The sequence below is a fragment of the Manacus candei genome, unplaced genomic scaffold (genome assembly GCF_025592945.1).
Source record: "Manacus candei isolate 608988 ecotype Guabito, Panama unplaced genomic scaffold, ASM2559294v1 h1tg000153l, whole genome shotgun sequence".
Lineage (NCBI taxonomy): Eukaryota > Metazoa > Chordata > Aves > Passeriformes > Pipridae > Manacus > Manacus candei.
The window spans coordinates 3,875,252-3,890,353 of record NW_026138201.1 but is presented as its reverse complement, the minus strand read 5'-3'; the positions used below and the strand labels follow the sequence as shown (position 1 = coordinate 3,890,353).

General features: G+C 43.9%; 1 protein-coding gene across 16 annotated transcripts in view; it reads right to left on the bottom strand.

Moving 5' to 3' along the window:
* Positions 1–15,102, bottom strand: part of PPFIBP1 (PPFIA binding protein 1) — a 100,913-nt gene that overhangs the window by 71,892 nt on the left and 13,919 nt on the right. For 15 of the 16 annotated variants that reach the window (XM_051772383.1, XM_051772380.1, XM_051772378.1 and 12 more), the window contains exon 2: positions 6,075–6,150. The gene's annotated coding sequence lies outside the window, so the exon portion shown is untranslated. Of the gene's footprint in view, positions 1–6,074; positions 6,151–7,068; positions 7,088–15,102 lie in introns of those variants that run through there. The other variant, XM_051772379.1, reaches the window with a different exon arrangement.

Here is a 15,102-nt window from a genome sequence, read left to right as displayed (position 1 = left end):
TCCTTCTCTTAATTTCAAATACCTAAGTAACAACACCTAGAGATACTAAAGCATCTCAGCAAAATTCCTTGGTCAGGGCATCAGCAATTACAAAACACAAAATTAACAAAATAAACACAATAGAACAGCCTGAGGGGAACTGCAGCTCCCCACATGCTGAGCTGCTGACATTTCTTGTAAGCAGCTGAAATCAAAGTCTAGTGAGAGAAGCTGTTAGATGACAAAGGAGAGACACAAAGACCCCACCTCAAGCATTGATTCCCTGCAAAGTCCTTCATATCACTGCTGCAAGGTCCAGGTCCCAACTCAGCCTTGAGGGCCTCCCAAGCCCAGCGACAGAAAAACATCCAGATTCATGAAAAGCCACACTCAGATCCTTAAGAAGTCAGCTCACAAGTAACAAATGACAAATATCAGATACATAAGAGATGCAAGGAAAATGAAAATAAAAATACTGGTTGCGGTACCTTGGTGCTGCTGTCCATTGTTGAAGGTCTCATCTAAGGCACCAGGATATCTGTCCCACCCATCAAAAACTAAATATAATCTTGGAGCTAAATCTTGAGCCCCTAAAAAAGGCTCTGCAAAATTTTGCATCCCCTAAAAAGAGCACATGGCTGGAGACAGCTGCTTTCTCCACCACCTTCACCAGCAGGGCATGCCCAGAATAAAGCTGTGTTATAAGCCATGCAAAGCTTTTGCCTGAAAGTTTATCAAACAAGGCATCTGAAGCCAGTCAGAAGGTGGCCAGGGAACCTCTGAGAGCCCGCAGAGAAACAGCAAGGAGATTTTCTAAAGAAAGATGAAGAAATTCTCCTTGTGATTTCCATGCTCCTCTGCACCAAGCACATTACCTGTTCTCCCCAAGAGGACTAAACTGTCTTAACACTGCCCAGTGCTCCAAAGCACCTTTATAAAAAGCTAGAATTCCTGAAAATAAAGAAGTTTTAACTAACTTTGAACAAGTAGCCAACAAAACTGTTACCATGACTTCCTTTGTAACACACAATTCCAGTTTACTGTTCACTGCCTCCAGCACTCACCTTTTCTATGCAGCATCGATATGTCTGGGGGTCTTGTCAGCTAATTAAGCAGATGTAAAATCAAGTCTAGTGCAGTTGTATCAAATTATTTCTGCAAATGACAATTCCAGACACCACTCTGAGCCAACAACTTCCACTACAGCCCATGAGGGGGAAAAAAAAAAATCTTAGTGTAGCATGTGGTGGATGAGACAAGAGGGATTAGTTTCTATACCTAAACACAGTTCCCACTTTGGGATGACTCACTTTTCCCATCTTAGTCTCAGACAGAAAACAAGACAGAGAAACAGTATTTCCAAATACACCAGAAAAGGTTTTCCCAGCTTCTGGTTTGAGAGGAAAGAGGAGGGAAGGAGCAGAGAGATCCCCTGGACAGCAGTGAGCAACAAACCCAAACCCACTTACGCTTTATAAACTTCAGACAATTCCTCCAAACACACACGGAGAAGTGACATCAGTAAGTCAGAAAACTTATTTAGAAAAAAAATCACCAAAAACCAACAACAATAAACACAAATAAATAGCTAACAAGGTTAGGAAAGACCATTACAGATAAAAAGCTCTCCCTTTCCTTTTGTGTCGACCTGAATCAAATTTCCTTTTGCTCTAGTACAAATTAGAGAGCTGGGAACTTAAATTGATTTTGTTTCTCTTTTCCTGGCCTAAGCTCACTTGACTTCTTGTTCACTTTCCCTATCTGTAAAACAGGGGAAATAATAATGAGAAACTACCACACAGTGTTATAGAAATTATTCAATTCATAGCTGTATAGTTCTTTGAAGATGTGATGTGCCAAGTATTATTACTAGATGAAGAAATGATATATTTTCTCCCCCAAGCTATAGAGAGGAAGAAAAAAGCCATGCAAACAGCAAATTGTGTTCCTAACGAGATGCTACACTCAAAAAGTGGGACATCTTTAAACAGATTGGACAATCTCCTTCTTATTATTCCCAATACATAAACCTCACAGGATTACAAATGCAAGCAAAGAAACTTATCATTTGACAAGCTTCCTGCAGACAAAAGAAGCTTGTCTAAATAAACAGGGAAAATGTACATTTTCAGTCTTGAAGAGAGGAAAAAGGATTTTTTAAAGAAGTAAGGGAAGAAATTAAATCAGATTTGCAAGCTTTGTGTGAGGGATGAATTTCTGTTTTCTGAATATAAAGTAGTTGCCAGGACTGGGAAAGTCAATAAAATCAGGAGAATTGGATGGGAGGGACACAGGGAAAGGTCACATGCAAGATAAACAGGGCAGCAGGGTAACTATTTACAGATAAACACATAAATCTCTGCAGGCAGGGGAGATGTGTGTTAGAGAGCCCCCATCAGCGCTGTGGGTGAGCAGAACCTTAACTACATGTTAAGTTACATTAACATCACCCAGAACCACAACACAGAATATGTGAAGAGCAAAAGTACAATAATATTCTGTTTTCTTGCAAACAACATTATTTCCTCTGGAAAGAAAGGGAGGGAAAAGACACCAGAGAAATCCCCAGCACTGCCTGCCTGGAGACCCCACTGTGCCCCAACCACCTCCCACCAACATGCAGAGCAGCCACAGGCTCTGGGGAAGTGTTTGGAATTAGTGCTATTTTGGGCACATTTTAGTTTAGCACAACTATTAAAAGGCCAGGAAAAGCCATGTGTGGGCTGGGCCCGGCAGGACAAACCATCAAGTGCTAATAAATGCAATATACAGAAGCAGCCTTGTACTTCTTTCCCTCCTGTATTCAACGTGACCTTGACGGGAGGGAAAAAAACCAACAAATCCTAATTTTTGCCTTTTGCACACAGGCACTGTAAAAGGGTGGACTGGAGTTCAGGCTGTTATTTCAGTGCTGCATGTGATGCTCTGCCTCAGCTTTGGACACCACAACTCAAAGCATTCCCAAGAGCTGGTAGAGCAAGGTAAAGACATATCTGAAAACCTGTGTGGATTTTGCTAGGAAAGAGCAGGAAGTATGACTGGATCTGGCTACATAGACTCAGCCAGGTTCCTATGTCTTCATGGCACCACACTAAAGCAGCTGTCTCTGCTAAGGCTTATTTTCAAAGCCTCATTTAGCCTTTCTGGATTATTTATACATGCTGCCTTCCTGTGGGCCATGGTTGAACTGTCAGTATCATGGTTAACGTGGTAGGGAACAATGGGATAGAGAATCTGACTCCAACACCATTCCAAATCCCAGTACTGGAGCTACAGGAACAGAAAACGGAGCACTCAGCACCTGTTCCTACAGCCTAGGATGGACTTGGACACACACTCCCTTCCCAAGAGCAACAGTACAAGTAACAAGGAAAACAAGGTAGATTTAGGTCCCAGAATTTCTGCTGCTCCCAGGAAAAGGGACTCAGCACAGCATCCGGAGAGCAAAGAGGGAGAGACTTCCAGCAAAGGCACGGTCATGCCAGCAGATTGGAAGTCTCCAAACACACATCCAGCAGGACATGGCTGCCAGCCAACTTTTAATGATGTTTTTACAGCCACAACGGACTTGAATACAGCTAAAGTGTAATCCCACCAACTCTGATAAGCAGTAATAAAACTGGAGAAATGTGACCAAGAGGGGGGACAATAGGTGATAACTACTCCTGCAGCCCTGATTAAAAACTCAGGGAATTAAAGCATTTGGCAGTGGAGTTTAGGGCTCTTGACAAACAAGGAGCAATGTCCCTTTCTTTTCAGGTCTGGTGCAAGACCTTGGTCAGCTGTGAATCCCAGAGAGAGCTCACGCACAGTGATTTAGAGTGGGAAGGGTCAGAGATCCAAGAAGCAGCATTCCAGAGGTTATGGAGAGGTGTCAGAGACTGAAACAGTTAATGATTTATGCATCCTTAAGAGACTTCTGCAGGCTTTTGACTTTCTGATGGGCAACTGGGCCCATCCCCCCTCCTCCAGTGCAGAAGATGTCAAGCCCCGAAAAGGCGGGAAGAGCTGAGTTTACCATGCCCTCCACATGAACTCCGTGCCAAAAAGGGGGACACCAACCTATGAAAACAACTCCCCGCCCTGGGGGAGGGGCAAAGGATATGGATTTTGACTGGTGACTTTGGGGTTTTGGCAGGGTTTTTGCTTTTCCTTCTCCCCCCACCACCTGCGGATCAAGACATCGCTGGATCCAGTGGGCGGTGATTATCTCATCTTCTTTTTTTTTCTTGCTCTCCCTTACTCTTACCCTGTCTTTCTCTCCCCTATGTATTTTTCTCCTCCCCAGAAAAGTTATGACAGCACCCAAAAATGTTAACTTACCTACTGATTCAAAATTGTTAAAATAAATCTTATCAATATATGTTTTCATACACCGATTATTTAGTGTCGTTTCGCTTTAATCCACCCCAAAGGAATTTTTGATAAAACCTAGGTTACCCCCTCCCCCCTCTTTTCCTGGGGCGGGTCGTAACAAGAGGGTAAGGGAGTAAAAGAAGGAAAATAAAATTTCAAATGACACACCAGTCCTCAGATATTGTGGGCCTGCAGCGAGGCCAGGGATGCAGGACAGCTCTAGGAAGCAGCAGTGACCCAGAGGGTGACACAGAACACCTGAGAGAGGATGGCACAAACACCACACTCGGCATCCCATGGTAGGGCAGGGATGAGCAGTTCAGAGGGGAGGGCAGCTGAGGGACAGCAAGCCAAGACAAATGATCACAGGATCATAGAGTATGCTGAGTTGGAAGGGTCCCACAAGGATCATCGAGTCCAACTCCTGGTCCTGCACAGGACCCAACAATCCCACCATGTGCCTGAGGGTATTGTCCAAACACTCCTTGAGCTCTGTCAGCCTTGGTGCTGTGCCCACTGCCCTGGGGAGCCTGTTCAGTGCCCAGCCATCCTCTGGGGGAAGAACCTTTTCCTGAGATCCAACCTAAACCTCCTCTGACACAACTTCAGGCCATCCCCTCAGGTCCTGTCAAGCAGAGACCAGTGCCTGCCCCTCCTCTTCCCCTCCTGAGGAAGTTGTAACTGCAATGAGGTCTCCCCTCAGTCTCCTCTTCTACAGGATGAACAAGCCAAGTGCCCTCAGCTGTTCCTGAGAGTGTGGCTTCACCTCCAGACCCCTCCCATCCTTGTGTCCCTCCTTTGGACACTCTCTAACAGCTTAAGGATGCAGCACACAAGGAAAACGGGGCTCAGCAAGCCGTGGAACACAGTATGGAAAAGTGCAGCCGCATGGATCAGGAGACACTCAGCACAGCTGGGATTCCAGCCGTGGTGTCCTGGGGTGAGCACATCCCAGCTGTGGCCCAAGTGCAGGCACAGCAATCCGACCCAGCTCTCCAGCTGGAATTCAGGATGCTAAATCATACTATAATATCCAAAACAAAGCAGATCAGGGATAACAATTCCCAAAACAAGCCTGCCAGCTCTGACATGCAGCAGGCTACTTGAATCAAATCAGTCTAGACCGAATGCAAAATGCTGCTCCTTGAAGTCAGCTGAACTGGGCCATTTCCAAAGGGTAACACGACACATCCACTGTTCTGCTGGATGCATTTTCATATCAACTTGCCCCAGTAACATGAAAGGTGCTGACAGTTTCTCTGCGCATACCTGCTGAGTCAGGTTAACTGTACATGCACAGCACAGCTGCACCCTGCAATCATGATAAATCCAGTGGGATCTTGTGCTGGAGCCCTGGCACTGCTTAAGCCCTTTATGTGCCACAGAACAGCTCCAGTGCTTATTTCAGTAGTGCTTCTAGGATGATCAAAATATAATTCATTACTTTGCCACAACTGCAAATTCAGTGTCTTTAAAATGTGGAAAGCCTCCCTGACTCTAAATAGCAGCTCAGATTGTGTTAAGTGAGAACCATCCTTCAAAAGATCCCCAATAAATGTTTGTCTGCAGAAGCAGCATGACATTCTTCTACATCTCCTACTGGAAGTCATATACAGCATCATTTTAATGACATTTGAAATCAAATCCCAAAGGAGCTGTTGTTTGAGATATCAAAAAGCAAAAAAATAGCAGATACGCAGATAACAGACATCAGCAATGCAGTGGATTGGATCACTTACCCAGAGGAGCAGACTTAGTGTTGATCTCCACTGTCACTCTTGAGCAAGTATCACTGATCCATATAAACTTCCAGCACTGAGAAAAAGAGAAACAGAGATTCTGATTAATCACTCAAAGTCTGAGGTGACTTAACAGTGATATCTTGCAAAAGTTCATCAAGTGACACAGGATACAGGAAGCACAGTGGATGATGTACATAACAGCATTTAAAAAAAGCTAATACCAAGAGATTAAAGGATGACAACTGATGTACAAAGAGGAAATTAGCTTGTTTATTCCAAATAATTCCCAGCAACATTATTTCTCAGTATCTCTACATTACACAGTTGGCCTGTGCCTGCACTCCACCTCCCCAGATGATCACACATGTATAACACAAAACAAAGAAGGTGAATGATGCCTGGCAAGGCTTCCTTCTCACCACCGCAACCTCCAAAAAACCCCAACCGAACACCCCAAGGTGTTGAACATCTAAAAATCAGGGTGTGAAGCGAAGCCAGTGGAAATCAGAGCAGCCCACAGCACTGAACCAACCCCACAGCTCTTCCTGAGTCCCTTTACTACGACTGTTTTGGTTAACCAAAGATGTTCTCTGTTACTGGGGTTTGACAGAAAGTTTTACTTATGGATACTCCCATCTACAGACTGTGCACAAAATAAGAGCTATTTGGTATAGGAAGCTTGACAAAATCGTTCCAGGGGAAGGTTCTGGGTAAACTTCGAATTTGAAATCCAAAAGAGAAGTTTAGGGAATAAAACTCCAGACCAAGAAGTAAAAACTTCCAAATCTTCGCAGTTACACGGGCTCCCATTAGAAGAGGCTTAAGAATCAGTAACTTAAATACAAGTGCAATACAAAATACAAATACAAAAATCAGTGAAATATGGCTGGTAAACTGACAGAAGTTTAAAAGCCAAGCAAGTAACACAACCAAAAAGCAAAGAATCAGTTCAAAAATCTAGGAAGAAATCTAGGAATAAAGAGATACCAACCAGTCGTTGACTTGGTCAACAAACTCCAAATATCCAGAGGGTGTAAACTGGAAGAGAGAGAATTCAGACAGAGCATGACTGGGAGATGAATACAAAAAAAGCCCCAAAAATAGCATTTTCAGGGCTAGATACTAAAAAGCTGTAATGGTCTCAGGGCACGCAAATGCTTGGGTGCTCATTCCTTCTCAGAGCAGTTTTTTTAAACTAGACTGAACAAAACCACCAGGATATGAAAAAAATTACATAGAACACAACTCACATGAGGACATACGAGCCTGTGTCACAGGACTGGGGCTCCAGGCTATTGTAACAGAATAATTGTGTACTGAGCCCTGTGCCAGGCAGGGAAAAAACATCTGTGAGATGGAAAAAAGAGACAAAATGTGGAAGGTGGGGGAAAAAAAAATATTTGAGGTTTCTATAAAGGGCACTGCAGAATGTCACGGATGGAACTGCAAAGCCAGGGGAAAAAAGTTAGTTAATGGTGTTATTTTAAGTCCTGTGCGACTCACACTCGCCACAAGGGCCAGTCTCCAATGGACTTGCTATTCCCAGCAAGAGTGGCACCACCAGCTATTCCCAAGCCTCTGTGCCATCACTGTTTGGGTAAATCAAAGATGTTCTTTGTTTCTGTGGTTTCACAGAAAGTTTAGTCATTTCCTCCTCCCCCGAGTCAGAGTTACACACACTCGGCCCACACCTTGGGCAAGCTCGCTGTCCAAGGGGAAGGGAACACTTCCATGCCTTTCTCAAAAGGCAACTGACTGCCTCGGATCCTGGCAACACAAGGATTCAGTTTGTTTCCAAGGTTGCTAGGGAAGTGGTCTGCATTTCCCACTGCCCCTCTTCCCTCCTTCCTCAAACTCCGTTTCATTTTGAGTAATGAACTTCCTGGGTTGGTTTTGGCTGGGACAGAGTTAATTTTCATCACAGTAGCTGGTATGGGGCTGTGTTTGGGATTTGTGCTGGGAACATGCGGATAACACAGGGATGTTTTAGTTCTTGCTGAGCAGGGTTCACACAGAGCCAAGGCCTTTCCTGCTCCTCACCCACCCCACCAGTGAGGGGGCTGGGGGTACAGAGGGCATTGGGAGGGGACACAGCTGATCCCAACTGACAAATTCCATACCATATGGCACCATGCTCAGCATATAAAGCTGGAGGGGAAAGGAGGACAGGAGGATGTTCAGGGTGATGGCATTTGTCTTCCCAAATAACCATTACATGTGCTGGAGCCCTGCTGTCCTTTGGGATGGCTGAACACCTGCCTGCCCATGGGAAGTGGGGAACGAATTCCTTGTTTTGCTTTGTGGTTGCTTTCCCCAGTAAACTGTCTCTATCTCAACCCATAAGCTTTCTCACTTTTACCCTTCTGATTCTCTCCCCCACTCCACAAGGAAAGGAGTGAACAAGGGACTTCCTGGGGCTCAGTTGCCAGATGAGGTTAAACCACAACACTCCCCCAATCAGACACCCCCTAACCCCAGAGCTAAAAACACTCTCTTGCACACCCTCACCTCTAGGATTGCCTGTGATGTTCATCCCAGCATTTCCCCTGCCTGAACAGGGCACGGGACATGAAGATCCAGAAGGCTTCAGCATTAGGATGCCAGGAAGGCCAACAGCCCCCAGGGAAAGTCTGCAGTTCAGGGGCAATGAGTGAAAACTGGGACTTGTTGGGACTTCTGGGAAAGGGTGGGGCTTTTCTGGTTTAACTGGAAGAGTAAATTATCATCCCAGAACAGCAACTGAGGGAACAGCTGCTCTTACATCACACATGGATGTGCCACACAGCCCAGACCAGAGGGCACAGCCTGGGAGGGAGGGACAGGGGCTCTCCAGCCTCCCCAGCAACAGCCAAGCTCTCCACTGAGTTCAATCCAAGTTCTATTCCAGTATCAAGAAAACAATCTCCCAGAAAACCACATTCATTTTTAGAAATGATCATTTCAGAAGAACAGGACTAGGCAAACCAGGTGAGAGTTAAGCAGGTTTTTGCTTTCATACAGAGAGCATCGCAATATATAAATGCCCTGGAGGAATCCTTCCAGTATCTCCAGGAAAGAAAGCTGAACAACATGATTTTTTTTTTCCTTTCCAAACTCTAATTTCTTAACCAGGAAGAAAAACACAGATCCCAATCCTACAATCTTGCATGTTCAGCAATGATATTTTACCTTGCGAATCAAAGGTTTTCTGCCATAGCCACCCACTGCTTTTTCAAATTCAAGAAGCACAACTGCACGTAATTACACACTGTGTGAACTTATACAGAACACAACCATATGCTCAAAGACCTGAAAAATTCACATGTTGCACCATGTTCAGGGGCACAGCTTAACAAGGAAGCTGCAGCACTATTTCTTTGCTTTGTGACTACAGGAATATTTTCAGAAGAATGCACGAGTACTGCAAGCAAATAATCTAATTCATGTCTGCTCTTTACTAGATAAAAATAAAATCTGCTTTGCCTAATCATTTCTGATCAAACAAAGCAGGGCTCTGAGACACAAGATCTGACAAGAGCCCCTCCTCTCCACTTAAAGCTAAAAAAATGACTCTAACACAGGACCCGAGTAGTCACAGCACAGTTCAAATTACTGCCGCTTCCCACACACTTGCCTCATGTCTGCGTGTTTGTGCTTCAATTAAAAAGCTACTATGACATTCTTCCTACGTGTTTGAAAGAAAATTACACAGGCAACAGGGCTCAAAGAAGTTTGTATCTGAGTATCTCCCACCAGAAGAGATCACTTGGATCTCTTTGACAGTCAGGAGTAAAGGTGGCAAGAAGCCTCCCTGTGCTTCCCCTGTCTGCCACACACCCTACTCAGGGTGATACAAGTGCTCAGCTTTTTCCCAGCACCTTCCACCTCCAGCTGAGACACCTCTACCCAAAATCCCAGCCACGCTTGGAGCAGCTTGGCCGAGCCATGGGTGCACATGGAGGCTCCCACGCACACACACCTCCTTGTTGAGGCACGCACCTCATTATCCAGCTTCCCCCAGATTCATAGAAGTTAAAGACCATTTATCCTTTATATTTTTTTTCTCTCTCTAAAGAGTAAATCAACAGCTGCTAGATAGAACTTGACTCAAAAAAATTATTAAGGAAAATTAATAACATACACACTTCCAAGGATGTCATTGATTGTGTCGAGTTATCTTGCCTTGGAGAGGCGGGAGGAGGATTTCAAGCCAAGGAGCAGAGCAATGAAGAAACACTAATAGTTTGAATGATTTGGGGAGCTATACTGGTTTTCCATGGAAAAAGCCTTTTATTTTGGTACCACTAATGGCACAATTTTTTGTAAAAGGCCTTTGGGCAAAGGCTGGTTTGAATCTGAATGGGAGTAATCAGGGCTGCAGCCTGAATGATTTCTCCACATCTGTATAAATCATTCACCCACGCCAAGGATTACCGGCCAACATGTCATATTTCACCTTCCAATCACCCTGGATACATTTTTCAGCTGCCTCAGACCACGTAGCACATCTCTTATTTATCAGGGGACAGGCTGGCTGCACTCAGACGAATCAGACAAAAAGGGAAAACACAGATGCTTTAGCCCTTATCTTTATTTTTGGTCTCTAGAAGTCCGCAGACATGTTGACACAGACAAGAATCACAGAGCATCCACGTTAACAAGCCAATCTGGTTTGGGGTCTTACTAAACCACTTGCAAGTGCCAGCCTTGAGCTTAAAAAAAAATCCCAAGTTTCAATCCAAACCCGGAGCATCTGGCACACACAGAAACATAAAGTGAAAACTGAAGGGAACCGAGCAAAACTAATCACATCATTAACTCCAGCGACCCAAGCAGCTGATAGCTCAGACAACAACATTTCCTACTCCAAAGCAGCACATCTGAACAATGTACAAGCATAGACCTCGCTGAATCAACATCCCAGCACTGGGGGATACAGACAACACAGCCAACAGCAAAACAACACTTTCTGGAAGCATAATAAAATATAATAAATAATCCCCTGAGCCAGAGAAGAATAACACCAGACAGACCATTCAGTGAAATACTTGTAAGACCAAGATGCAAGAAGGTTTAAAGAAAAGCTTTCAAAACACTAACTTATCAGACTTTAAGTGAAACTAGACATGATTTACACAAGGAAAAAAATTATGACTAATTTATGACTAATTTTATATTAATCACCGTGTCCATCTCTGAACTGGAGTGCCATTTCATGCAGTTTCTGCTTTGTTTTAATTCTACAAGGCAAAGCAACAGGTTTATCATCTGTGAAAATGCAGACATCAGCTGAGGGAAGATGTAGAAGTGACTGGAAGACGTGGAAAATTACTTTATGAATTTAACTGAAAATCTCCTGCCCCCAACACCTATGTTATTGAAGCCCTGTGATAAGAAGTCTATGGAATCAGATATGAGAGAATTCACAAATCTGACAGCACTGGTGTTGTCAGTATTCTCCTCCTTCACAGTTAAAGGAACTTAAAGAGCTCCAACACCACAAACTTGCAAAATCCTATTATTGAGGCACATGCACCCAAACTCTTGTGTTTCCAGAGCTGGGAAGTGAAGCGGAAGCTTTTAAAGCAGCAAAACCCAAACGCACTCACCAGGAAAAGGAATAAAATGACACCTTTTTGTTGCTGTTAAGGAGAGGCAGCCAAAAGATTAGAATTAAAAACCCTGGAAATTATGATCAACATAACCAGATGCTTTCCCAGTTTCACAAGTTAAGTTTTATACATGTATTCTGCTATTTTTCCACGCAGACACTTCAGTTGTTTCAGTCCTTTTAAGCTGGTCATGTGCTAATATACATGCACACAACAGGATTCAGCTGTTGTGCTTTCATATGCACTGCAAATAATCCTGAAAACACCATTTCTGCTAATCACATTGCTCCACACAATTTTAAAGCACATGATTGCAGAATAAAACCCTCAGCACATATTTTTGGCCTGGATTTCTGAAGGAAATTAAGTTGTAGGAAATTATGTAGTAGGAAATTAAGTTGTAGGAAATTATGTAGTAGTGTTGTCTGTCAGTCTTCACTCTATTAAATTTTTAACTCGCTACTCAGTTCTGACCACATTTGGCAGAAGATGAAGAGATCCAAAGAGGTGTCACATTCCTACATCTTTGGGAGAAATTATGATGCAGGTAGAGGAGACACATCCAAATCAGCCTCACACAGATCAAACTGCTACAAGAACTCAGCAATTCCCTGCTTTGGTTGGCCCAGAAGATGCTCCATCAGCATCGATACATGGCCACCCAGTGCAAGTGTTGACTCCTGTGGGAACAACACAAGAGACTGCAGAGAAACCATGGACCAAGCCAAAAAGAGGAGAAGATAATTTGGAGACAATGACAGGGAAAATGGAGGGGTCCAAATAGAAGGATGCTGCAGAGAAAGCCAATTCACATAGGGGAAGAAAAACTGTAAAGAACGAGGGTTTGTGAGTTCTGCCACCTGAGGGATCACAGAATATTCTGAGTTGGAAGGGACCCACAAGGATCATCAAGTCCAACTCTTAACTGAAAGGCCCATACAGGGATTGAACCCACAACCATGGCATTTTTAGCACCACAGTAAACATTTAACCAACTGAGCTGAAGCTGGAATGCATCCATAGCTGGTAGCAGGTCTTCACCAACTCCATACCTACAAGCAGGATAACATCCTTTCCCTGCCTCCTTCCACCCCCTAGGAAGCTCACAACACACCCTTCTCCTATCACATCCTGGGCTAATTGTTCACAAGACACATTTCATCTTCAGATACCCACAAATACTGCTGGATACTGCTGAATCCACAAATGGACTCTGTCTTAAAGCTGGAATTTGGGACAAGAGCAACTACCACAGCAGCCAAGCAGAAAACAGCTCAGAGAACGCCAGTTTCATATTTCCCACAAAATGGAAATAAATAAATATTTCATATTTCATGGGTTGGTTTGTTTTGTGGGAGGGCGGTAGTTTGGCTTTTTTAAGGAAAGAGGCAAATTTGTCTCAGACTCCAAAAGGAAAGTCGGATGGGAAAGAACTACTTCCAAGATGCTGAGGGCAAACAAGTGCACCCTTAAGTACGTGTTGTGTTAGATCTTCATTTAGAAATCATCTAATAACCATCTTTCCCACCAGGGACAGTTAATATCAGAAGCAGCACACATCCTGTACAAGGATGTCCGTATTAAACATCCCCCATATAGGCATTCCTAGAATCCAGCAGTTTGGCAAAACAGATTTTTTACTGCTGTGTAACATTGGGGAGACAACGAGAAGACTTCAACATCACTTAAACTGTTTACTTTCCACCATGAAAAGTGGGGAACTAACCCTCTTCAGTCTCAGTTCCTTTTGTCCTGAAATATCCCCTAAGAATCCTATAAACTTATGAGGGGAAGAAATAGCCTTTCATACTTGACCAAACAGTAATAAAACAAACAGCTCCTGCTTTATCCATACGGCAAGTCATCACTTGCAAAAACATTGGGGTTTATGGGGTACAGTACAAGGGAAGAAATAAGAGTACAGGTAAGTTGTCCTGAATTTGTACTCCAGTGTTGCCCAGTGGCTGCCTTAAGTGCTCAGGAACAGGAGTACTGTCCCAAAAAGAGGCAAAGGCCATTTTACTTTGATTTCCATGAAAACCCCCAGCTACTGAGCACCAGCACAGCCTTCACTTCCCAGTCATTCCTTGTTTACTATCCTGTATATTCCTTAGGCACACAGCACATCTCTAAGCCCAGCAAAGACCAGGTCTAGCAGATGTCCAACTTCCATCCTCTCCTAAATCTGGGGCTCTGCAGGTCAAGACAACCCTAAGGGAGGACCACAGAAGAGTATGATGTAGACGAACCAGAAGAACACAAGAAATAAAGTGCAGGGAGGAGAAGGACAGATTGGGAAGATTTGCACAAGCTGTGTGTGCAGCACTGAACATTTTGTCACACGGAGAAGCCAGTTCTCTTCTGCAGAGAGAGACAGCTCAAGCACAAGGCTGCCAACACACACCACCAGGTTCTGTTTTAATCCAGGATTTGTTTCCCTCTCTTTATGCAAGCTGGGGACCTGCAGGCTGAGGGATCACCTGCTGCAAGGTGAATTACTATGAGCTTCCTGCAGGTCCTGCTGGGCTTGGTAAAGCACAGTAATGCTCACGGCCAGGGCAGCAATGCAGCTGGTGACAATGTAATTTCCCCTTCCTGCTTTGCACCATTGATTATTACTCACTAGGACATCTATAATCTTTATATAGAATTCTTTCATGCAGCCTAATTTGCCAAGAAGTAATCACTCTCCTCCTCCCCTGGTAATACAACAGAGAGCTGTGAAGTGATTTCATTTGCTGTTTATTCCATAGCTCTTCTTCCCAAAAGTTTCCCTCAGATGTTCAGCCTGAAGCCAGATGCATTTGGTCATTAGAAAATGTCTCAGACAAACCTTATGTTTCATCAGGTTCTGTGTGGAAAAGATGAGTAATTCAAGAAGCTTTACATCTTTGATTTTGCTTCACATTTTTTGCCAAAAGAAATGAACCTCTTAAAAAAAAACCCACACCATCACTGAAGCACTGAAGAATTCAAGTCTCCACTCAGAGCAGGGGAAGCTGTATCCATGTAGAATGAGCATTATTTTTGGGGGCAATAAATATGTTGGATGCTGAAAAGGTCACTGCTGAAATAACCATTGCCCTGCACTGGCTATCACTCCCTACAAGTGGGTGAAAAACAGGGAATACAGATTTGTATCCAGCTTTCCCTGTAATCCAACAGGAACACCAAACTGTTATTTTGCTTCCTGATGAGTCCAAGTCCTTTTTGAGCCCTCGAAATTTCTGCAAACACTCACCAAGGAAGAGAAAATGAACGACTGGCTTGCAGTACTTCATGTCACACAAACCTCAAGGCTTTAGCTGTTTAAAACCACCCACCCCAAGCAAAGGACTGAGCTGCATCACAGACTCTGAACAGCTAAAATGGTACTAGTTAAGTCAAAAAGAGAGAGAACTGGTTTTTTTTTAAGAGTAGAACAATTCAGACAG